The 25,634-nt window shown below is 43.2% G+C and overlaps 1 long non-coding RNA gene across 1 annotated transcript; it reads right to left on the bottom strand.

Annotated features, from left to right (window-relative positions):
• Window positions 1–25,308, bottom strand: LOC135215302 (uncharacterized). Its single transcript, XR_010314667.1, has 2 exons — window positions 24,844–25,308; window positions 1–190 (listed from the first exon to the last, which is right to left on the bottom strand). It is a non-coding gene; the product is annotated as an uncharacterized LOC135215302 (long non-coding RNA).
• Between the last annotated feature and the right edge of the window lie 326 nt (window positions 25,309–25,634).

Genomic DNA, 25,634 nt, shown 5'->3' with positions numbered 1-25,634 from the left:
TTTAAATTACTTTTTCAATATATTTAAGTTACTTGTCAATGTATTTACAGAATAAGCTTTATGAAATACATGTATTCAATCATAATTAAAAATTCCAGCTAAGAACCACGGTAGTCACTAATGTGTACAAGGATCCATCCTGGGATGATACTATTCCAGCCGAAATCGCAGCAAAGTGAAGAGCCTTCTCCTGCAATGAATAATATAAATTAGACAGTATACAACAATGATCCACAAATATTTGAAATTTGAACTTAACAAATGCAAGTTAAATAGCACACAAACCAATGTCTTGCATGATTATTAACCACATACAAGTACAGAATACAAATTTTTGCCACTGTTTTCATAGTAAGTTGGCTAGACCAGGCAGCAGCAACACTGCATTTATATGGGCTTGAAACCAACAGCAAGATGGACTGACTATCAGCCCCCCTGGCTGAGAGTTCTAACGATTTTGAAGGAATACATGGAGGAAGTAGTTTTGGAAGGAGAAACCGGGATGGTGTTAGATTATTGGAATTAGCAGATATGAATCTTGTAGTCTTGAGTACAGAGTTTGAGAAAAGGAAGTTGCCTAGTAACATACGAAAGTAGACGACAAATTGTTTTGGTTAGGAAGGAATGCAAGAAAATAACTATGGATTGCAAATTGTTATATGCAAAAATACCTTCGGTCTTAACAATAGGATCATTTCTATCGCCTAGCTGGATCTGGTTAATTCGCAGATGAAAGCAAGGAATCTTGCGAGATCTGGCAATGTGCACGTATATAGAGTGAAGAGTGGTCAAGGCCCACGCACCCACGCCATCGCGTCCGTCAGACTTTCCCAACTCAGGATATTTTAGCAGACAGAGGGGCGACTAGAGGTGGTTTGTATCTATGAAAAATACAAATTGTCTTAGAAAATTTGTCATTTGTTCATACGCGAACAAACCTTCAGTCTTAACAATAGGATAGACTTATACTTGGAGGAAGGTACAAGACATTGTAAACCGGCTAGGGGCCTACCCACCAGTCCAGCTCCAGAAGAAATAACTTCCGGAGAGGTACTGAAGCCCGTGAGAAGCTAGATACATCGATATCTAACCACCCAGACACTGAGCGACGTACAATGATATATGAGAGAATCATTGCATAGGGAACCAAAGAGAAACTTTGACTGTCCAATAACTAACCCACACACCAAGGTTTGTTACCACTCCCAACTCCCCCTTGCCAAGGAGCAGAACGAATGCTACCGAACAGAGGGTTAGTTATTTGCATACCAAGCAACCAAACTATCAGTATGACTACCTTACTCACCTGTATCAGACCAGTCCAGTGAATGACGTGTGTGTTCCTTAACCCGCCTGAAGGAGGAAGGAAAGGTATAAGAGAAAGGAGACCAGCCAACTCACTCATTCTCTCACCCATACAGTCATCTTAGGTTCTGTTGGGTAGCCACCACAGGACCCAGGGAAAATGTGTCCATAGATCTGTGGGCAACATCCTCAAAATAGAAAGAGGTGAACGTGGACTGGCATAACCAAGTACCAGCGCCCACCACACTGTACAGCCAAGATCTTTTTGAAAGCCAGAGAGGGACCAATGCCCTTATCATGCGCTCTACCCTGCACACAAGTATCTCGTTGGCCAAGTGGATTTCTAGCTTGGCTACCAGTCCGGTGGTCCGAAGTTCGATTCTCAGCTCGGCCAACGTGGAACCAGAGGAACTTATTTCTGGTGATAGAAATTAATTTCTTGATATAATGTGGTTCGGATCCCACAATAAGTTGTAGGTCCCATTGCTAGGTAACTAATTGGTTCCTAGCTATGTAAAAATATATAATCCTTCGGGCCAGCCCTAGGAGAGCTGTTAATCAGTTCAGTGGTCTGGCAAAACTAAGATATACTTAACTTTTTTCTAGCCTGCACAGACATGGCGGCAGAATCATCAAGAGTCAAGTATGCCTGTCTGATGGCTTCCCGTATCCAAAGAGATAGTATTCTTCAACACCTCTTTCTTTGTACATCCTGTGCTAAGAAAGTTTGCAGCAGCCTGGCCTAAGGTGCAGTGTCCTTTTAAGATAGCAACGCAGGGCCCAGACAGGACACAACAAAAGCTCTTGAGCATCACCACCCACAAAGTCATTCAGTGCTGGAATGGAAAAGGAGGTGAACCTATCATCATGCACAGAGGGATTCTGGGTCTTGGCCACAAATTCCAGGACAAATTCGAAGGACACTGACCCCCAACCCCTGGTGTGCTTCATATCATAGCTCAGATCATGCAGCCCTCCCACTCTTCAAAGATGCCAAAGCCAGGAGGAAAACCATCTTGAGCGTCAAGTTCCTGTCAGATGAGCGACACAAAGGCTCATATGGAACCTTAGTGAAGCTTCTCAGAACCAAGGAAACGTCCAACGTTGGAGGCTTGAGCTCAAACCTCTTAACTAGCAAGGAAAGTACGCAGGACGAGATGATGTCGATACCTCTAAGGCGTAACACTAAACTCAGGGCCGCCCTGTAGCCTCTAATGGCAGAAACAGACAAATGTTTCTCATCTATGAGGAAGGTTAAGAAATCTGCTATGGGCTAAATAGAGGTTCCGAGTGGAGAAAAACCCCGTTTACGACACTTAATCACAGAAAATCTCCCATTTGCCTTGGTAAACTGCGAGTTAGATTCTCGGGCATTCCATTGAGGTGTTAGATGTGTATTTCACTCTCGACGTAGCTTGGAAGTCATGTAAAACTGTTAGTCCTGTTGCTGAATAACCACTGGTTCCACGCAAAATAAAAATATCATACAAACAGCTGTGAACGGAAAGAGTATAGCCAGAAGAGGGTGGGAAGAAGAATAGACAGTTAACTACCAAAAAAAAGAGTGGAGTAAAGATAAAGAGTGGTAGCGATTGCATAGGGAGGAGACAGGAGAGAATGGTACTAAGAGTGGGTGCACACAATATTGGAAACATCTGGGATATAGAGGAAATGCCAAGGGACTGGAACAATAGTTGGATGATTATAATGTTATAATGTATAAACAAAACTGAGAAGTGTTAAACCGTGGAAACTACAGAGGAATAAAGCTTTTAGAACAAGAATTCAAGATACTTGAAAGAACAGTAGAAGGAAAGTTGAGAGTTGCTAGTTATACTTGAGTAGCAGTTTGGGTTTATGAAAGGAAAGAGCATTGTAGATGCTATTTTTATAGTAAGACAAGTCCAAGAGAAGTATCTAGAAGGAAACAGGACTACATTTACGAAAAGGCATATGACAGGGTACCAAGAAGAGTAGTCTATTGGTGTTTGAGAAAGAGAGGAGTACCAGAAAAGTGGTACGGTTAGTGAAGATGAGGAATGGAGGGGGGAAGAAACACTGTACAGAGAAAATATGGGGAGAAAGGCACTACCTGTGGAGGTTGGTCTCCATCAGGGATCAACTCTAAGTCCATTCTTGTTCCTCGTCACTAAAAACACACTGACATCAGAATTAAGGAACAATGAACAAACTGTGGGAACTGATGTTTGCTGATGATTTAGTCATTACAGTAGACAGAGAAGAAAAAGGTTTATAGCATGGAAAGGAGCCCTACAAAAGAAATTACTAAAAGTGAACATTAAAAACAGGGGTTCCATTCCCAACAGCGTGATGATAACCGACAAGCGCTCTTAACCGAAAATCGGCAATAACAGCACCGATCCCTGGTTATCAGCGCTGATAGCCGGGATTGGTGCCATTATTAACTGGGGATCAGAGCCATTACCTGAAGATCAGGACTGATAAGCAGGGGAGTGTCGCATATCAGTACCGAAAATTTAGTTATCGTCATTGCTGGATGAGCACCAAAAAACCGGATTGCCGATAATCAAGACTGCTGCTGGGCAAGGCAGTCCCCAGTTATCAGTGGACTCGGTTAATGGCAACCCGTTTTTATGGTGCTTGTCTAGCGCCATAAATAACTGTCAATTTTATGACACTAGACATAAGGTGCCGATAATAGAGTTATGGTGCCATAACATAACTAACAGAGGAGCCATAACCAGTTATCGGCGCTATAAGCACCATAAATAGCCGAGTTTCGGTTAACGGTAGCTTTCACTTACCAGCAACCCACCAATAACCGGAGACTGCCTGTCCCACTGTGAAGGAGAGAGATATAAAGACTGAGGTGCTGAGTGAGATGCGTACTGATTTTGAACTGATTTATTGACAGAATATTCACAGCTCATTGGCTGGTGCGAGCCGCAAACTAGTTCATGATTTCTGACAGAGAAGGGATTAAGTTCAGGCATCTGTGTTTGTTCACAGACAAAAACATACATACAGTTTGATACAGAATATTAAATTGAAGATTATAGAACATGATTTGAGAGCTGACATAACAATGCATACAGTGGTTATAATATACATGGATCATAGCAATATTAATAATAAAGTTATCCATATGAAATTCGTGTCACGTGTCACAGAATTTCTCTCTCTCAATCACATGGCAATCATGTGGTCTGCTTGCTGGCTCATCATAGAACATGGGGCTGTGGTTGCAGTGTGTACTGCCAAACACACACGGATGCTAAACCATAAAACATAACGTCTTACATTGCTTAGGCCGTAGGGCTTGGCCAAAACAACTAGGACCAGATTATATGATGTACAGAAAACATGACTGCGGCTTAGAAACTTTGGCACATTTTTACTTGTGTGGCCTCTAATTTTCTAAATTTGTCAAATCATGTGAACTATGACCATAGGTCCATTCGCTGCACAATGGAAATCCATAGCAGGTTTGGCCCTGTTCTAATTCAGTGTCTGAAAATATTCCTCAAAGAATCTAAAATGACAAATTTTCTAAGACAATTTGTATTTTTTATAGCTACAAACCTGAGTTCTTAACAATAGGATAATTTCTAGCGCCTAGCTGGATCCGGTTAAAAAGCAGATGAAAGCAAGGAATCTTGTGATATATGGCAACGCATGCGTAGATCGGGTGAAGAGTGGTCAAACACCGCTTATCTACGCGAGTCTTTCCCTACTCAGGATGACTTGACAAATAGAGGGCGGCTAGAGATGGGCAGTATAACGTTAAGACCTCAGGTTTGTAGCTATGAAAAATACAAATTGTCATAAAAAATTTGTCATTTGTTCATACGCGAACAAACCCTCTGTCTTAACAATAGGATACTCATACTTGGAGGGAGGTATAAGACATCCTAGACCGGCTGGGGGCCTACCCGCCAGTCCAGCTCTCCAAAGAAATAGTTCTTGGAGAGGGACTGAAGCCCGTTGAGAAGCTAAATACACTAATATCTAACCACTCAGAACCTGAGTGACGTACAATGATATATGGGATAACCATTGTATAGGGAGCTAAATAGAAACTTTGTCTAATAACAAACCAAGACCCTAGGGTTTGTAGTACTCCCCGACTCCTTGCCCAAGAGCAGAGCCTATGCTACTAAATAGTGGGTAAGATATAAGATATTGTATATTGCAAGACCACACTACCAGTATGACTACCTCACTCACCTGTATCAGACCAGTCCAGCAAATGACATGTCAATTCCTTAAGCCAGCCGAAGGAAGAAGGAAAGGTACAAGACAAAGGAGACCAGCCAACTCACTCATTCTCTCATCCACACAATCATCTTAGGTAAGATACAAAGGTGCCCTTAAGGGCAACTATGAGTTACACAATCTGTTGGGCAGCCACCACAGGACCCAGAGAAAACGTGTCCTTAGATCTGTGGGCAACATCCTTAAGATAGAAGGAGGTGAACGTGGACTGGTGTAACCAATTACCAGCACTCAGCACTCCATGTACAGCCTAGTTCTTTTTGAAAGCCAGAGAGGGACCAAAACCCCTAACGTCATGTGCTCTAGCCTGCACAGATGTGGTGATGGAATCATCAATTGTCAAGTATGCCTGTCTGATGGCTTCCCGTATCCAAAAAGAGATAGTATTCTTAGACAACTCTCTCTTTGTACAGCCTGTACTAACAAAGTCTGCGGCAGCCTGGTCCAGAGTTCTTTTAAGATAGCAACGCAGGTAATCATATTTGTTGTACGACATTTTTCCCATCCTACGATTTCTGAACAGAGAGGCAGCAGCAGCTCTGCATAGCTGCACAAACACATCAGTAATCCACATACCTTTGACGTAACCACATCATTCACTTCTGAGCCAGAGTTGTCAGGTACTACTTATATCTAAGTGCGTTTTTTCTTGTTTATTCATCAAAATGCCAAGGAAAAAGCAGTCAAGAAAGCGTACATTAGCTAGTGAAAGGTTGAAAGAGAGACTTAGAAAGAAGAACGAAGATAACAAGAAAGAACACCAAGATGAACCACGTGCGTTCATCATGCTCCCAGGCCTAGCTGGAAGCCAGCCATCCACATCGTCTGCCTCTCCCCCGTCAGTGTTCCCATAACCACTGATGGTGACGTTGATGATGATAATGGTGAGCCTGACTGGAGATATGATGATGATGATTTCAAGCTTTACTTATCAGACGAAGAAGAAGAAGAAGAAAGTGAGGAGATAAGTGATATGCAAAAGTTTGTGGATGTCCCTAATGATGTGAATGAAGAATGTTTCTAAAAAGTCTTCCATTTAAAATGACAAAGTTATTGCTTAGTGAAATATCAGAGGAGGAGGTGAAAGAACAACAACAGCAAATAAAAGAAAAGTTGTCTGCTAAAAGTGACCCAATCACAATGATTCGTGAATCTGTTTCGTGTGACATGGTATCTGTCATTGGAAAGTGTAAGGAAAAGGATTGCAAAGGTAAAGGGGAAATAGTTTTGAACAGAAGGAATTTTGATTGTGACAGAGATAAAATATGACAGTTGTGACATTATTATGTTTTCAAAAAAAAGTCAGACAAAATACCCAATTCTGAAAAATCTGTGGCTACTAGAAATAATTCTGCAATTGTATATAATTCAATGCTTGATGGAACTGGTCAAACTGGTGTAAATAATTTGTGTGGTATTTAAGGATTAGATGCTATGGCGCAAAATACTTATGAAAGACAAAACTTATATTCAATCACTTGGTAAAAGTAAATACAAGAAAGATAGGGAAAAAGTTGATAAATGTATTTATAGTTACTATAAGAAATCAGGAATTTTGCCAGACAAAGATGGAATTCTTGATGTGGAATTTTTGATGGCACGTGGATGATCCCTGGTCATTCCTCCCTCATTGGAGCTGGCATTGTTGCTGAAGCCAACACAGGCTCATTCTTGATGCCAAATCCCTTTCGAACTACTGCAACTATTGTGACAGTACCCTAATAGGAAAAAAATTGCCCAAAGAGGAATATGATGAAGTACAAGCTCACAGGAACAGTGGAAAATGTACAAAAACCTTTTATGAAAAACCAGGTCAAATGGAAGCTGAGGTAACAAAAATAATATGGGGCCGGTCTCTGGAGAGAAAGATGAGATTTACTGTGTTTGTGGGGGATGGGGATTCAAGCGCCTACAATTCTGTTGTACAAATGTATGACGAGAATGGACCACATGGCAAAGATCACCCAGTCGTCAAAGAAGAATGTATAAACCACTTTTCAAAGACTTGATAAGAAGCTTCGAAACCTTAGAGAAAGATATGTGAATAAGTGTGTAACGAAGACTGGGAAACTTAGATTTCATATGTACTTAGGTGGAAGGGGTAAACTAAGTGACCCCACAATTTGTCACTAGTTAGGTACATGAGGGCTGCCATAAGAGCAAGCAAATATAAAAAGAACAAAATAAATAGACTCAGGAACGACATTCTGGCAACTTTCCATCACGTCACCAGCACGGATGAAAACCCGGACCACTTCTTATGCCCAGAAGGGGAAACCAGTTGGTGTTTTTTATAAGAAAGACATAGCTAAAGGTATAGAGCCACAATCCCAGATCCAACAGTCTAATGAAAGTGAAAATAATTGTACCTGAAGACGTGAAAAGGCACATAAAAGATATATACAACAGCCTCACTTCCGATGAATTGTTGCTAAATTGCATCAAAGGAAGGACGCAGAACATCAACACATCTTTCAACGCAAAAATATGGGCAAAATGCCCAAAGGTAAAATTTCAGGGACTGAAAAGCTGCATCGCAGGGGAGCCACTACAGATCCGGGGACGAACGATTTTCGCGGGAAAAAATAGCTGAGAATAAAGTTTTTGGCCCTTTTTTGTAATTAACCCAGTAAAAATAAAGCCTGAAAAACATCAAACGGTAATGGGAGGACCAAGTGGGAAACCGGGGCTTTTGGGTGGGGGGAAGCGGCGTAGGACTTTCACGGCGCACATAACTCTAAATTCCCGGTTTTGAGACCCAGACCTTTGACCCTTAATACAAAAGTTTGACCCCTTACTCTGCATTCAATGTTGACGTAGGCTAGGTTAGCCTAGGACCTCTTACATTGCAGAACTTTTGAACGACTAGCCTACATGTAAAACGTCTAGCCTAGGCTACCACTAACCGACATAGGCTCTGACCCCTTACTCTGCCTTTCAAGTTTGACGTAGGCTAGGCTAGCCTAGGACCCCTTACATTGCCGAACTTTTAAAAGACTAGCCTACATGTAGAACGCCTAGCCTAGGCTACCACTAACCGACATTAAATTAGATGCTTAGACCCCACAGTAAGGCCGTGGCGGAACGGTACTTCGCGCCTTATCCGCATTTTTAAAGATTCTTGGCAAGCCCGACATGTTCTGGCAAGAGGTAATGTTGCGCTGCGCGCGCTAGCCACAGAGGTTACAGTAAGGCCGCAGCGGAACAGCGCTTCGCGCCTTATCCGCATATTTAAAGATTCTTGGCAAGCTTGACATGTTCTGGCAAGAGGTAATGTTGTGCTGCACGTGCTAGCCGCAGGGGTTACAGTGAATCAGCCACAGTACATACAAAAAAACATGACTAGCCTAGGCTATAAATCCCCCATAACTGTAACATCAAACACCTTCCTCGTTCGCCACGGCCTTACTGTTTGAACACGTGCTTCGGTACTGGCTTGGAAATAACCGAAACACTAGTTTTAAGGCTAACAAAAATTAATATACAACTTCTTACCTTATTCACATTTCAAAGTCGCTGCTGTCCGACGACCATGAAGGGGTAGATGAAGGCATCAGTCTCGGCCTCTTTGGAACGGGTGAGGGACCACGTGGCTCGCTGGTAGAAGGACCTGGTCTTATTGTTTCGGGCCGGGAAATCCAATTTGAGATGGGGGATGTCGGGTGGCTTTTGAGCGGATACACACGTTTTATCAATTTCAGGAATGCCCGAAATGGACACTGAACATCTTGTAGATACTGCTTCTGGATACAGTACGTAGAAAAATAGCTTTCGTAAAGTTCTTTCTGCGTACCATGTCTCGGTAGCGCGCTAGGTTTAAGAACACGCCACTGCGATTCTATAGTGTTCGTGTGTACATTCGGGTCGTCCGGGCTAACGAACTTAACGCTGTGGTTCACGACATTATGCGCAAAATAATTATCCCAGACTTTGCTGTACGACTTCCAGCAATCAGATACGATTGTGGTTTCTAGAAGTACGTTATCAAGCAACACCAGGATCAGAGTTTCGGCAGAACGGTCAGGAACCACCTTGATAAAGGTCTCACGTGTCTGTCGGTCAATGCCACCGAACACCCAAGATCCGTCTACCTTTCGGCCACGGTTGTACTTCCGTTTCCCAAATTTAGATTCGTCTATCTCAACAATATGACCAGGACCACCAATTTTCTTATTATCAGCACACAGGATTTGGCAACATACATTCCTACAAAAATTATACCAATCCACCATGGTGTTAGGTGCTAGAGGCATAACCAAATCCGTGACAACACACTGTGGGATTTTCTTTGTGAAACAAAATATTAATATAATAATTGTTTCTAGGGACAAACGCGACTCCAAAAAAGGATCCGTGCCGAACTGATACCTTCTTACCGCACTTGCTGTTTGTACATCGCCACATTTATATCGCTTGGCCCGTGGCCTCGCTGGTCCCATGTTTCATGAACCGTCGGTTAGCTGTGTTGCATGTTGTACACAACCCCGAATAGTCCCCAAGTAACCCTTCCCTGTACAACCACTTCATAAATTCGTCAGTGTTTCGTAAAAACTCGATCAGAATACCAATATAAAAATGCGTATATTGATCGAACTCATCTGCTGTAACACTTTTGGGAAATAATACTGAATGCGTTCTATCCATGACGGCGGTGTAGAACAGAAAGGGCAAATTTTGTGACTGCAGGTATGATTGTCTGATTCATATTCATGGGACACGTTTCTATTGGTTGGGAGGAAGTTAATCCATGTCCCTTGGGAATGACCTGGGTCAACCTGATACAGGATTGGTTTGATTTAAAATTTCCCGCGTTGGGGGTGGGCCAACGTACAGCGCCTGTCCGCGGCCAACTCAAGAACTACGGGAGCTACGACCGCCGTGTCAGCCTTCACATCAAGTGGGTACTTAGAAAAATTTACGTATCACGGGATATACTGGCGGATGGTATTTTGGTGTAAATTGGTCGGATAAGTGACTTTTCGGGTATATCTTGGAATTCTGGACAACTTTTATTCTATGCATTTGTTATTTGGAGTAATGGTTCTGGAATTATCGGATCTGTCCCTGGATCTGCGAACTACCCGGGAAATAACAAAGTAAAGTTGAACTAAATAACGAGTAAAGTAAACAATTTAGAGAATAAAACTTTGCAGTTTCGTCGTCTGCTGTTCGTAACTGTGTTTGTGGCGCCGCGCTTAGGAACCAGGATCAGCAACTTGTTTAAGTGCAATCTGGAGTGAATTGAGACCAAAATGTGTATAATAACAATCAAATAAGCACTGTGGAGTTTCAGTTGTATTGGCAGTAAGGATAAAAACCACCGATTACAAGGTAAAAATAAATTCAGTTCAAACCATGACCCAGGGAATAAAGTTTTATACTTTCAGTAATATAGGCAACAAAGTGTTTTATTGTGCTAATTACAACTGCAATCTTGAGTAAGATCAATAAACGTTACATATATACGCTAACATTGTTCAAATGAGTGCTGGGAAGGCTGGGAAAGATGGTTGTCGTCACTGATCAGAACCTGTACATCCACACGGTAGCTGCCATATTGGATTTCAAAACTGCCTTGAAAACATATTTTACAAAGAGCGTCACATGCTTATTTTAGTTCGACTACCAACCCTTATCACGGTGGACAGGTCTTATTCACTCGATATTTAAATGGTGAAACAAGAATACAATTACAACTCCAAGCATACCATTCAAAAGATTGAAGTTTCGTCAACATAATGTGATATATGAAAGCCCCATACAAACTAAAATAAGCATGTGACGCTCTTCGTAAAATATGTTTTCAAGGCAGTTTTGAAATCCAATATGACGGCTACTGTGGGATGTACAGGTTCTGATCAGTGACGACAATCATCTTTCCCAGCCTTCCCAGCAATCATTTGAACAACGCTAGCGTATGTATGTAACGTTTATTGATTCTTACTCAAGATTGCAGTTGTAATCAGCACAATAAAAATGATATTGTTAAGATACAATAAAGTTTTGTACATACTTACCTGGCAGATATATACTTAGCTATGGACGACCAAGTCTATAGCTAAGTATATATCTGCTGGGTAAGTTTTCATGTACAAAACTACATTTTGTTGCCTATATTACTGAAAGTATGAAACTTTTTATTCCCATGGTTTAAACTGAATTCATTCTTACCTTGTAATCGGTGGTTTTTATCCTTACTGCCATCACAACTGAAACTCTACAGTGCTTATTTGATTGTTATTATACACATTTTGGTCTCAATTCACTCCACATTGCACTTTAAACAAGTTGCTGTTCCTGGTTCCTAAGCGCGCGCGCCACAAACACAGTTACGAACAGCAGACGACGAAACTGCAAAGTTTTATTCCCTAAATTGTTTACTTTACTCGTTATTTAGTTCAAATTTACTCTGTTATTTAAAATGTTATTGTTATAATACAATTAATTTGTTCATACTTACCTGGCAGATATATATATATAGCTGCATTTTCTGAAGTCCGACAGAATTTCAAAACTCGCAGCACACGCAGTGGGCGGCCAGGTGGTAGTACCCATTCCTGCCGCTGGGAGGCGGGAGGCAGATATCAGGAACCATTCCCATTTTCTATTCATATTTTATCAATGCCACTGTCTCCTGAGGGGAGGAGGGTGGGCACTTTAATTATATATATCTGCCAGGTAAGTATGAACAAACTTAATTGTATTATAACAATAACATTTTGTTCATGCAACTTACCTGACAGATATAAATAGCTGAATCCCACCTTCGGATGGTGAGAAGACAGAATAGGATTTGTAGGAAACTAAATTAAGTAGATGATGTACATCTTGGTTCCTCACCTGTTAGCAAAGTAGACTCTGTGATTACTGTCACTTAAGCCTGCTTCTGCTCAATCAGAGTTGCCTGCCAGGTGGAGACCTGTAGTGCTGATGCGCTCTGGATGCTCTGTCAACGGGGGCGTGACCTCAACGTGACAAGACCATCGAACCATACATAAGAGGGCTATGAAGCAACTGACCACCACCTGACCAACTAGACCAAAAATCCCCTGAAAGTTAATCTAAAGAATGGGAGATCTTCACACAAGATCTCACCAACAACCAGAAACACAAAACATATTAAAACTAACCTAACTCCTAACTAAGGGATAGGGAAAGAGCTACCTCCAGCCCCCAAGACTGTGTCTGCAGAAACGTATGGTCCAAGAGAACTACAGTCCTCGTAAATCGTTCTCACATCTCTTAAGTAATGTGAGGCAAATACAGAATTGCTCCTCCAAAAGGTGCCATCAAGGATGTCCTTGATTGACATATTCTTTTGGAAGGCAAGAGAGGTAGCGACAGCTCTGACCTCGTGAGCTTTCACTCGCAAGAGGCTCAAATCAGTCTTCTGGCAAGATGAATGAGCCTCTTTAATGACGTCCCTAAGAAAGAAAGCCACAGCATTCTTTGACAAAGGTAATTCCGGTCTCTTCACAGAGCACCAGAGATTACCTGAGGGACCTCGTACCTCCTTCGTTCTATGAACATAGAACTTGAGAGCCCTGACAGGGCACAGGACTCTCTCTGGTTCTTGGCCCACCAGACTCGACATACCCTTAATCTCGAAGCTTTTTGGCCAAGGGTTAGACGGGTTCTCGTTTTTAGCCAAGAAAGTTGGACTCAAAGAGCAGACAGCGTTGTCTCCTTTGAAGCCCACTAGGCTACTAAAAGCTTGGATTTTGCTAACTCTCTTCGCCGTCGCCAGAGAAGTTAGGAAAAGAGCCTTCTTTAAGTTCCGAAGAGACGCTGAGTGAAGCGGTTCAAACGGACTTGATATAAATAGTCTAAGAACCACGTCAAGGTTCCATGAAGGCGGCCTCGCCTGAGGAATCTTCGTAGTCTCGAACGATTTCAAGAGGTCGTGAAGATCCCTGTTGTCAGAGGTGTCCAGGCCTCTGTGCCTAAAAACTGCTGACAACATGCTCTTGTATCCCTTGATGGTCGGGACTGCCAATTTCTGCACGTTTCTTAAGAAAAGTAGAAAATCGGCTATCTGGCTCACAAAGGTCGTGGAAGAGGAAACTCCCTCCTTTCTACACCATGCCCTGAAGGAAGCCCACTTCGATTGGTAGACAGCTCTTGTAGAGGCTCTTCTTGCATTTGCGATTGCTTTCGCAGCTGTTTTCGAAAAACCTCTCGCTCTGGCCAACTTTTCGATAGTCTGAACGCAGTCAGACCCAGAGCGGAGAGGTTTTGGTGATACCTTTCGAAGTGAGGCTGTTTGAGTAGATCTTTCCTCCAGGGCAACGTCCTTGGAAAGTCTACAAGGAAAGACATGACCTCTGTGAACCATTCTCTCGCTGGCCACATCGGGGCGATCAGGGTCAACCTTGTCCCTTCTGACGCCGCAAACTTCCTCATGACTTCCCCCATGATCTTGAATGGTGGGAAGGCATAAAGGTCTAGGCCCGTCCAACTCCAGAGCAATGCATCCACCGCGATTGCTCCTGGATCTAGGACCGGGGAGCAATACAGAGGAAGCCTCTTCGTCCTCGACGTCGCGAACAGGTCGACCAGAGGACGTCCCCACAACCTCCAAAGCTCCTGACACACGTCTTGATGCAAGATCCACTCTGTCGGCAGAATTTGGTCCTGTCGACTGAGAAGGTCCGCCCTGACGTTCTGCACTCCTGCAATGAATCTCGTCAGGATCGTGATCTTTCTCACCTTTGCCCACAGCAGAATCTCCTTTGCTAGGTGAAACAGCGTCCGGGAGTGTGTTCCTCCCTGATTCTTCAAATATGCGAGGGCTGTGGTGTTGTCCGAATTGACTTGTATAATTTTGTTTGTCAATTTCTCTTCGAAGAACTGCAGCGACAGGAAGATTGCTGCCAGTTCCTTGACATTGATGTGCCAGACTGCCTGTTCCCCTCTCCAGGAGCCTGATACTTCTTCCCCTCCTAATGTTGCTCCCCAGCCCGAAATGGAAGCGTCTGAAAACAACACTAGGTCGGGGCTCAGAAGATTTAGGGATAAGCCCTCCTGTAACTTCTGAGGATCGAGCCACCATCTTAGATGGCTTTTCACCGACTCTGAGATCTTCAAGATCGCATTGAGATCGTCCTTGGCCTTCCATTCATCCACAAGGAAAAACTGGAGAGGCCTGAGGTGCAGTCTTCCCAAGGAAACAAACCTTTCCAGCGAGGAAATGGTGTCCAGCAGACTCATCCATTCCCTCGCCGAGCAAGTCTCTTTCCCTAAGAAGGCTGAAATTTTCTCTAAGCCTAGCCGCTGACGTTAATGGGACGGAAACGCCCGAAAAGCCACTGAATCCATCTGAATCCCCAGATACACGATGGACTGTGTCGGGGTCAGATGTGACTTTTCGAGGTTGACAAGAAGTCCCAGGGACTTCGCTAAGGCTAATGTTAACTGAAGGTCCTTCAGACATTTCTCCTTCGACGACGCTCCGACAAGCCAATCGTCGAGGTATAGGGAAACTCTTATCCCTGAAGTGTAGCCACCTCGCCACATTCTTCATGATGACGGTAAAAACCATCGGAGCCGTGCTCAAGCCGAAACAAAGGGCTTTGAACTGCCATACTTTGTTGCCTAAAACAAATCTTAGGTATTTTCTTGAAAGAGGGTGGATTGGAACGTGAAAGTACGCGTCCTGCAGGTCTAAGGACACCATCCAGTCGCCCGGTCTCAAGGCTCCTAGAACAGACTGAGGCGTCTCCATCTTGAATTTGATCTTTTCTACAAAAAGATTGAGCCTGCTTATGTCTAGGACTGGACGCCAACCCGACGACTGCTTCGGTACCAGGAAAATCCTGGAGACCCCAGGTCCACGACCTGCTCCACCGCTCTTTTTTCGATCATTTGATCTAATAGATCGAACAAAATCCGTTTCTTCTCTCCCTGATATGACTGAGAAAGGTCTCTGGGAGTCGTGGAAAGAGGAGGAGGATCCAAAAAGGGGATCTTGTAACCCTGCTCCACGATCTTGAGGGACCAAGGGTCCGTATCTCTCTCTCTCCATGCTCCCGCAAAAAACTTAAGTCTGGCTCCGACTGGTGTCTGAAGGACATAATCTTCATTTCGATGGCTTGGGCTTGAAGGAAGCTCTTCCTCTTGCAAGCCCTCTCCCTCGAGGAGCTGCTCTCGAGGGAGGAGCCCCACGAAAGGGTTTAACCTTCTTAGGAGGTCGAACAAATGATGACGTGGAAGGAACTGCTGGACGTCTCGAGGACTGAGCTAAGAGGTCCTGCGTAGCTTTTTCCTGCAAGCTACTTGCCAGGTCCTTGACCAAAGTCTGGGGGAAGAGATGGTTCGTAAGAGGTGAAAAGAGCAGTTCCGCTTTCTGAGCGGGTGTAACTGATCTAGCTGTGAAGTTACACAGCAGAGCTCTCTTCTTAAGGAATGCAGTTCCAAAGTGAGAAACAAGCTCTTCAGAACCATCCCTGACGGCCTTGTCCATGCATGATAGCACGCTGGACAGCTCCCCCAAACTGAGCGAGTCCGGGCTTCTAGATTGCAGATCTAGAACTCCCAAGCACCAGTCCAAAAAGTTGAAGACTTCGAGAGTCCGTAGCAGTCCTTTTAAGTGATGATCGGTTTCCGTAGGAGTCCAAGACACCTTGGCTGTGGATAAAAGGGACCTCCTCTGGGAATCTACTAAACTAGAGAAGTCCCCTTGAGCTGACGAAGGGATCTTCACACCTACGTCTCCCTTGGTCTCGTACCAAACGCCCCCTTTTCCACTGAGTCTAGAGGGAGGAAGGGCGAATGTTGACTTGCCCTGATCCTTCCTTCGATCCATCCAGTCCTGGAGTTTCTTGAAGGCCCTCTTGGTGGACAGCGAAGTCTTCATTTCCACGAACTTCGGGGTCTTACACGACTTGGAAGACGAAAACTGCAAGGGAGGAGACCTGGGAGCTGCAGGCTGAAACTTGTCCCCGAAAGACGAGCGCAACAGCCGCACAAGAACCTTGTAGTCCGAGATGGACGAAACAGAAGAAGGTTCCTCTTCAACTGAGTTCGCCGGACTACTCAACTCTCCTTCTTCTTTAAGAGGAATAGGAGACCGCCCCTCCGGAGAGGGCGTACGTCCAGCAGGTATGGCCTTGATCAAAGACCCCTGCTGCTTAAAAGCAGAAGCCTCATCTAAGCTAACGTCCTTCCGACGATCCTTACTGCATGAAGGAGGCAGAGCATCTTGACGGCGCTGAGCGTCCTAAGAGACGACCGAGACTGCCTTACTTCCAACCGAAGCGTCCTTACGCTTCTTACACAAGCGAACAGAATTCGAAGCTAAAGCATTTTTCCGAATGCTAACGAACTCCTTATAAGGAGACACGTCACTACGAGCGTCCTGCTGAGCGTCCTCTTCCTGCTCGGCGTCCTCTCGAGCGTTTCGGCGAGCAGCCTGCCCATGACGTTGAGAGGGAACGAAAGCGTCCTGACGACCAACTTTCTTAGCAGGCAAACGAGATCGGCGATTAACCGAAGGAGACGCAATCGGAGAAAGAGACGAACGCGGAGAGGGAGAAGGAGACTGCTTCGTCCTCTTGACAAGCAGCCTGACGTCCTTCCTCCGCTTAGGCTCGACTGCTGCTGGGCGAGTCCTCTGAGCCATCAGAGAAGATAACTGGTCCTGAAGGGACAAAAGGATGTTCTTCGTAGGCGAAGAACCAACAGAAGGAGCAGGACTGAGCCTGCGAGAAGACGAGGGGAGAGGGGACGCCTCCTTCCTTCTCACAGGTACAGCTACCTGCTTCTCCAAAGCGCGACCGTAGCGCATCTCAGCATCATCACCGGATGACATCCTACCTCTCTTCTGAGGCGGAAAGGCGTCATACACATCCGGAGAAGAGCGCAAAAAAACTGGAGATATAGGACGTGAAGTGTCCTCACTACGAAAAGTCCTTTTCAGAGGACGGGAGTCTCTCCGAGCGCTCCACCCCTTGCAGGGGGAGGACGCCTCGGAGGACGAAAAACAGTCCTTAAGGATACGCGCCCGTGCGCGCTCCTTGGCAGCCTGGGAACTTGCAACATGGCCTGCCGAAGGGACGCCAGATCGGTGGGGAGCCCCCGTAACCCTCTTGCGGCTTTCGACATATCCACTCCCTGAGTCCTGGGAGTCCGATAGCGGTCTAGGCCTAGAGGCATTATGGGGCCGATCTGATGCCCCCTCCACAACACTAGGGGCACGATCACACACTTTCACAGAGCCAGTTTCTAAGGCCAACACTTTTGACTCAAGAGTACGCAACGACTCCAAAATCAGAGAAAGGGCATTACCTTCTCCAGACACAGAATCAGGGCCCGAAGGCAACATCACAGGTTTAGGAGATACAAATTCTACAGGTGTTAAAGCAGGTGAAATATTAGTTCCCTTACCTTTAGTAGAACCGCTCCTGGAGGAAGACCTCCTGATCCTATCGTGTTCCAATTTACTCCGATAGGAATCATACACCTTCCATCCATCATCGGTCAATCCTTCACATTCATTGCACCGATCATCCAACAATCATACATGGCCCCTACACCCCATACATACTGTGTGGGGATCTACCGATGATTTAGGTAGCCTCACCTTACAATCATTCTTCACACACTCTGAAACTCACTGCACTTGATCCAGACATCACGTTTACAGAAAAGCCAATCCAAAATAAAAAAAAGTCCACTATTGCATATGCCAATCCAACAATCCAGAATCAATAACCACAAGACAATCCAGATACAGTGGACCCCCCGTATTCGTGTTCTCCAGATTCGCGGACTCTCACATTCGCGGATTTCTCTCGGGAACGTTTCCCTGCATTATTCGCGGAAAATTCTCGCATTCGCGGTATTTTTCCATGATAAATATCCACAAATTCCTGGTTTTTTTGATGAATTTCATCATAAAATGCACTTTTTGTGATAAAACTATTAAAAAAACCACGTAGGAAAATTTTCAGTGTGTTTTTCTTGAGTTTTAACTTACAAAATAGGCTATTTTTAGCATCTTTATAGGGGTTCCAAACATTCGCGGGTTCTAACTATTCATGGGGGGGGGGGGGGGGGGGGGGGGGGGGGGGGGGGGGGGGGGGGGGGGGGGGGGGGGGGGGGGGGGAGGGGGGGGGGGGTGGGGGGGGGGGGGGGGGTGGGGGGGGGGGGGGGGGGGGGGGGGGGGGGGGGGGGGGGGGGGGGGGGGGGGGGGGGGGGTCTAGTACGCATCCCCCGCGAATACAGGGGACCACTGTACTTAAATACGAGTAAATCCAAAAATCCTAGGCGGAGGTACTGCAAACAGTTGTTTACAGCACCAGCGACAGAAAAAATATGAATAGAAAATGGGAATGGTTCCTGATATCCGCCTCCCAGCGGCGGGAATGGGTACTACCACCTGGCCGCCCACTGCGTGTGCCGCGAGTTTTGAAATTCTGTCGGACTTCAGAAAATACAGCTATATATATATCTGTCAGGTAAGTTGCATGAACAAAATTTTTAATGTAATTCATGTATATTATCCCTTTTTTGCAACCAAATTACCCCAAAAAATTACAGATATTTCCAAAGTAGATACAATCAAATGTTTCTAACGTTTTCGTACATCTGGCTGCCGAAAACCAGCCTCGGGCTGAGCACGGATTTGACGCCTGCCAATATCAAGGTCAGTTATATAATCGATGTATCTATCTATAAGATATGTTCATTTGTTAAGGTTGAAACCAAGTAGGTAATATATAGCAGGTCAGTGTTTTTATTGGCAAGCGGAAGTCAGGGCTGCTCACCGTATCCGAACATTCATGTGCGTTAGCAGTCCACGTGTTCGAACTATTAACTCAGACGCGACTTTAATCCATGTATTCTAGCAAATATTAAGTGTGTTTACATATCCGTAAGAAGTTACCGGTGCCTGTCATGTCCAGACGTACAAGTAACGGCGCATGTTAATGAAAGGATCGCTAAAATGGTAGCATTACAATGCTTGCTTACAGAACTTGCCATAGGTTAGGGTGGTTCGTTTGGTTAGGTTACAATCACTTTGTTCATACCATACTGGGGCTTCGCCCCCCCACCCAGGTAAGGGCACGCGCCCTAAGTCTGGTTAGGTTGGTTCCTTTGGTTAGGTCACAATCACTGTTACCATATTATACTGGGGGGTCCAAGGGGGCGAAGCCCCCCAGCCAGGTAAGGGCAAGCGGCCTAAGTTTGGTTAGGTTGGTTTGTTTGGTTACGATCAGTTCAGTTGGCCAGGTACCACATTTCATGCATGAACATTCTATTAGGCTAATAGCCCATATGTTCGGTCTACGGATGTTGAGTAGGGGGACAGTTTAGTAACCTAAGCCACACATCTCATGAACCGATTAACTAGTAGGCGTTAAAAAACTTAAACTAAGCATGTGAGCTCTTCGTAAAATATGTTTTTTCAAGGCAGTTTTGAAATCCAATATGGCGGCTACGTTTTGCATGGACGGTTTCTCATCAGTGACGGCCACCATCTTTCCCCAGTCTTCCCAGCACTCATTTGAACAATGTTAGCGTATGTATGTAACGTTTATTGATCTTACTCAAGATTGCAGTTGTAATCAGCACAATAAAACAACATTTTGTTGCCTATATTAGTGAAAGTATGAAACTTGTTATTCCCCCCGGGGTTATGGTTGGAACTGAATTCATTCTTACCTTCCTTGTAATCAGTGGTTTTATCCTTACTGCCATCACAACTGAAACTCCACAGTGCTTATTTGATTGTAATTATACACATTTTGGTCTTAAATTCACTCCACAGTGCACTCGAACCACATTGCTGTTCGTGTTTCCTAAGCACTCACTCCTAAACAGTTACGAGCAGCAGACGACAACACTGATTATGAGATGCAAAGCTTTATTCCCTTAATCGTTTACTTTACTCAATATTTAGTTTAACTCTACTTCAAAATGTTTATTTAATTCATGTCCATTATCCATTTTTTGCAACCAAATTAACCCCCAAAAATTACAAATGTTTCGGATGTATACTTACGAGCAGACGACGTGAGGAAAAATGGCTCATCGTTGCCAATCTAGTGGAGCGTCACACATACGCCGATGCATTTACAAACTGTTTCGATGAATTCTAGTTGTCATAGTAATGCAGTAATGATAAAATTGCTCTAGGGTAGAATATCACGACAGGCCAACCCTCATCACGGTGGACGGGTCTTATTCACTCGATATTTAATTGGTGAAACATGAATACAATTGCAACTCTAAGCATACCATTTAAAAGACTGAAGTTTCGTCAACATATTGTGATATATGAAAGTCCCATACGAACTAAAATAAGCATGTGAGCTCTTCGTAAAATATGTTTTCAAGGCAGTTTTGAAATCCAATATGGCGGCTACGTTTTGCATGGACGGTTCTCATCAGTGACGGCCACCATCTTTCCCCAGCCTTCCCAGCACTCATTTGAACAATGTTAGCGTATATATGTAACGTTTATTGATCTTACTCAAGATTGCAGTTGTAATCAGCACAATAAAACAAACATTTTTGTTGCCTATATTAGTGAAAGTATGAAACTTGTTATTCCCCGGGGTTGGGATGGTTTGAACTGAATTCATTCTTACCTTGTTTAATCGGCGGTTTTTATCCTTACTGCCATCACAACTGAAACTCCAGTGCTTATTTGATTGTTATTATACACATTTTGGTCTCAGTTCACTCCACATTGCACTTTAAACCCGTTGCTGTTTCTGGTTTCTAACCGCGCACGCCATAAACACAATTACAAACAGCAGACGACGACAGACGACGAAACTGCAAAGTTTTATTCCCTAAACTGTTTACTTTACTCGTTATTTAGTTTAAATTTACTTTACTTAAAAATTTTGATTTAATTCATGTATATTATCCCTTTTTTGCAACCAAATTACCCCGAAAAATTACAGATATTTCTAAAGTAGATAAAATCAAATGTTTCTAACGTTTTTGTACATCGGCTGCCGAAAACCATAGAGGAACGAATACGGAAAAGTGCAGAGGAACGACTACGTTTTTTTTTTTTTTTTTTTTGCTTTTTGTTTTTGCTAGCACTTTTCATTGATTTCAGTCTTTATTAGTATTTTGAATTTCTTTAATAATCGTATGCCAGAAATAAATGTAACCTTGTTTAATGTTTGCATGCTAAGAATGGCAAAATCATCGTTGCCACATTAGTGGAGGCTTCACACATACGCCGTTCCATTATTATAAACTGTTTCCATGAATTCTAGTTGTCATAGTAATGCAATAATGATAAAATTGCTTAATATTTATGTATATATACTTCCAATACATAGCCTAAATTTCACCAATTTCCACAACTTTTTGTTTTGTGTAGTCTTTATACCCAGTTTGGAGGGTCAACACATAAACGAATGGCAACAGAGAGAGAGAGAGAGGAGAGAGAGAGAGGAGAGAGAGAGAAGAGAGAGAAGCGAGAGAGAGAAGAAGAGAAGAGAAGAAGAATAGGGATAAGGAAAGGAAGGGGAGAACGAAGAAAGAATTAGGGATGGTGGAGGGGGGGTAAGGGGGGGGGGGGGGGGGAAGAGGGTAGGTGGAGCTTTCTACGTGTCGTATCCATTTCTGCATAATGGAGTTTTTGTCTCTTGGTACAAGGACAAGTGTCGTTATTCTTTACGATTAGTGATTCACGATACCCTTATAAATTACGGCACTGGGTGTAATGCACTATAGCAAAATCTCGTTCTGTTACGAGTGTTCGTTACAGAAATAGGTATTTCCCAAAAAACGTGCTTGCACTGTCTCTGAAAACCCATAGTAGACATGCTGCTTAGTTGTCAATCAAGTTATAACCAAGTATTTTTTACAAGCTAGCTATTGAATAAATTTGTATTTTTCCTCAGTCCAAAACATATGCCAACCCCTCAATGCTAACTTTCCTTTTTTAACAAGACTTTTCTGGTCATTGCAAATTCGGCCCCATAATTTCTTATGGTGCGAAAAACAAGACAAAGAGGCCCATGGACCGAAAAACGATATTGCGCCACCCAACTACGGCGATAATCCAGCAGTAAATCATCTTCATATATCCAAAAAGTAAATAATAAAGATATATATGCGCTTACGATTATAACAATTACATGTGTATAGCTGATAACAATCTGCATGAATAACTGGTAAACTGTTCTGCAATGACAGTTGAGTATAGCAATTATTTACAATAGGTACGAAAGTCAAGATGTCGTGACGTCATAATACAGAACTTAAAAGAACGTTCTAATTCAGAAAAATAATTACTTAAATTTGAGTCAGTCGAGTTACTTTTTCAATAACGAATATTTTCAAATTAATCATCATAAATATGTAAAATATTGATGTTTTACTACTTATTTAAAATTAGCTAAGAGCACGCTTCTCGTCATCTTCTACCAAACAGCTGTTTACTCCTGCTTGTTGTTGGTGAGAAATCGTGTTTCGGCTTGTTGTTGATGAGAAATCGTGTTTCGATTGTTGTGATAAAAAGTGCTCCAGCGTCTGTGGGTACAAGTGGTGTGCGGATTTATCACAGGAAATGGAAAGTTTGTTGACACAAGCGACTCCGTAAACATCGAGATGGCGTCAATCTTCGAAACATTTTTTAGTTGTAAGTAAAAATTTCTAAAGCGTTTGGTGAGATTTCCACTGCCGTGGGCGCCATTTTCAGTACCCTCTGTTTAAATCTTAAAATTTGGCCTTAATTTCTAACTATGGAGAAAAAATACTTACTTCGAAAGGAGAGTAGAGGTCTTTAGCTCCGTTTCTCACCAACAACAAGTCGCGACTGATGCCCATCTCGGGTGTCAGGACGCGTTATAATGTACTTTTTCGGAGGGTGGCTAGCGTTGATTATAGGTGGCCTGCTTGGCCTGCTGTGATATTCTACCCTAATATGTATATATGCTACAAATAGATACGCTAATTTCACTTATTTCCCCGGTTTTGTGTAAGTCTTATACCTAGTTTGGAGAGCAAACACATACCAATTGACAACACTGATAAACAATTGAAGAGCGCAAAATGCCGCAAAGAATGCCGTAGTCCCCTTGAATAAGTACGAATAAGTGCTGGTAAGAGGTGGTTTACGATTGTTGTGATGAAAGTGTCCCCAGCGTCTATGGGTAGCAAGTGGTGTGCAGATTTAGCACATGAAATGGGAAGTTTGTTGACACAAGCGACTCCGTAAACATCAAGATAGCGTCAATCTTCGAAACATTTTTAGTTGTAAGTAAAAATTTCTAAAGCGTTTTGGTGAGATTTCCACTGCCGTAGCCACCCTTTTCAGTACCCTCTGTTTAAATCTTAAAATTTGGCCTTAATTTCTAACTTTGGAGAAAATACTTACTTCGAAAGGAGAGTAGAGGTCTTTAGCTCCGTTTTTCACCAACAAGAAGTCGCGACTGATGCCCATCTCCGTGTCAGGACGTGTTTAATGTACTTTTTTGGAGGGTGGCTACGTTGATAGGTGGCCTGCTTGGCCTCTGTGATATTTTACCCTATAATGTACTTTTTCGGAGGGTGGTTAGCGTTGATTGTAGGTGGCCTGCTGTGATATTTTACCCTAGGTCCCCTTACCGTTTTCATTTACTTTTAACCAAAACTCGTGTGTTCTCCCCCCACCCAAAAACCCCAGTTCCCAATAGGGTCCCCCATTACCGTTTTCTTTAAGTTTTTGGGTTTTCTAACACTACACAGGTTTTCAAAACTAGCGCCAAAACAAACGGCCGCCATCTTGTTTGTATTAGTCCGCCAATTCCCCTACAGACGAAACCAGGGGGCAACTAAACTGTAGCCGCTCCCACCCTTTTCACTACCCTCTGTTTAATGCTTTAAATTTGGCCTTAATTTCTAACTTTGGAGAAAATACTTACTTAAAAAGGAGAGTAGAGGTATTTAGCTACGTTTCTCACCAACAACAAGTCGCGACTGATGCCCATCTCCAATGTCAGGACGTGTTGTAATGTACTTTTATGGGGATTGTTCACGCTGATCGTACATGGTCCACTCTGTACCCTGCGGTTTTTTACCCTATGCTTGGAGTTGTAATTGTAGTCTTGTTTCAACATTCAAATATTGAGTGAATAAGACCTGTCCATCGTGATAAGGGTTGGTAGTCGCTGGTGTTTCCCCCTACTTCGAAAGGAGAGTACCTAATGTAATTGCACAACTAGCTTAGCTAGGTACCTACTAGGCTAGTAGTACCTAGCTCCTAGCCTATCAGCTGACTGCACTCCGGTAAAGTGACCAAGACCAAACCGTGATTTTCCTTATACTTACGATTTTAGAGACCTTGACCTGAGGTGGCCCGGAAATTATGCTCGTCCTTTTGGGTACTACCATCATAGAACCAGCGCGTGCAAGAGCACTAACTGTATTTTTGACGGCAAACATTCTGGCAGGGTTGGTGTTGTGTTCCTCTCACTAAACCCTCTCGGAAAATGGCGATTACTCGGGTGAACTACGCAACTTTCAGTTCTTAACAATGTTATAGCTAACGGAAAACTGTTTTTGTTACGATTAAAATACAATTGTTTGACTACCTTTACAAAATATTTTTATCAAGACAGAAATTTCGTAACAAACTTATTAAAACCTTACAAATTATTCAAAGTATCGTATATCTCTACTAATTTAACATGAGATGGTAGTACTCTTGTAAAACTAAACCAAAGACGAGATGAAATTCCGAATAAACCTAACAAACTCGAATATTTAACCATTCGTTCGCTGCGAAGGTTACTGAACGAAATAATAATGGTTGAGGATGAAAACAACGAAATGGTTCTTTATTAGTGAAATATATAGTTTTTTGTTTTTGATGTCGCAGAATTGATATTTTTACTATCAACAAATTATTTATAACAATAAATTATACCCATTTTAATTATGTATTCTTTATGAAAAAAATAACAATCAGTCCACTGACCGAATATCTGTGTCCGAATGTGTTTGAATGTTTATTTGTAAATAATTCTTCAAGACCGTTTCTCAAATAAAATTGAGGAGCCAACGTACTAAGAAATTGTATATGTAAGATTAAATGTACATTTTCTATTTTATTTGGGGGA

The sequence above is a fragment of the Macrobrachium nipponense genome, chromosome 5 (assembly GCF_015104395.2).
Source record: "Macrobrachium nipponense isolate FS-2020 chromosome 5, ASM1510439v2, whole genome shotgun sequence".
Lineage (NCBI taxonomy): Eukaryota > Metazoa > Arthropoda > Malacostraca > Decapoda > Palaemonidae > Macrobrachium > Macrobrachium nipponense.
The sequence above is the reverse complement of the archived record's forward strand: the minus strand, read 5'-3'. Positions and strand labels throughout refer to the sequence as shown.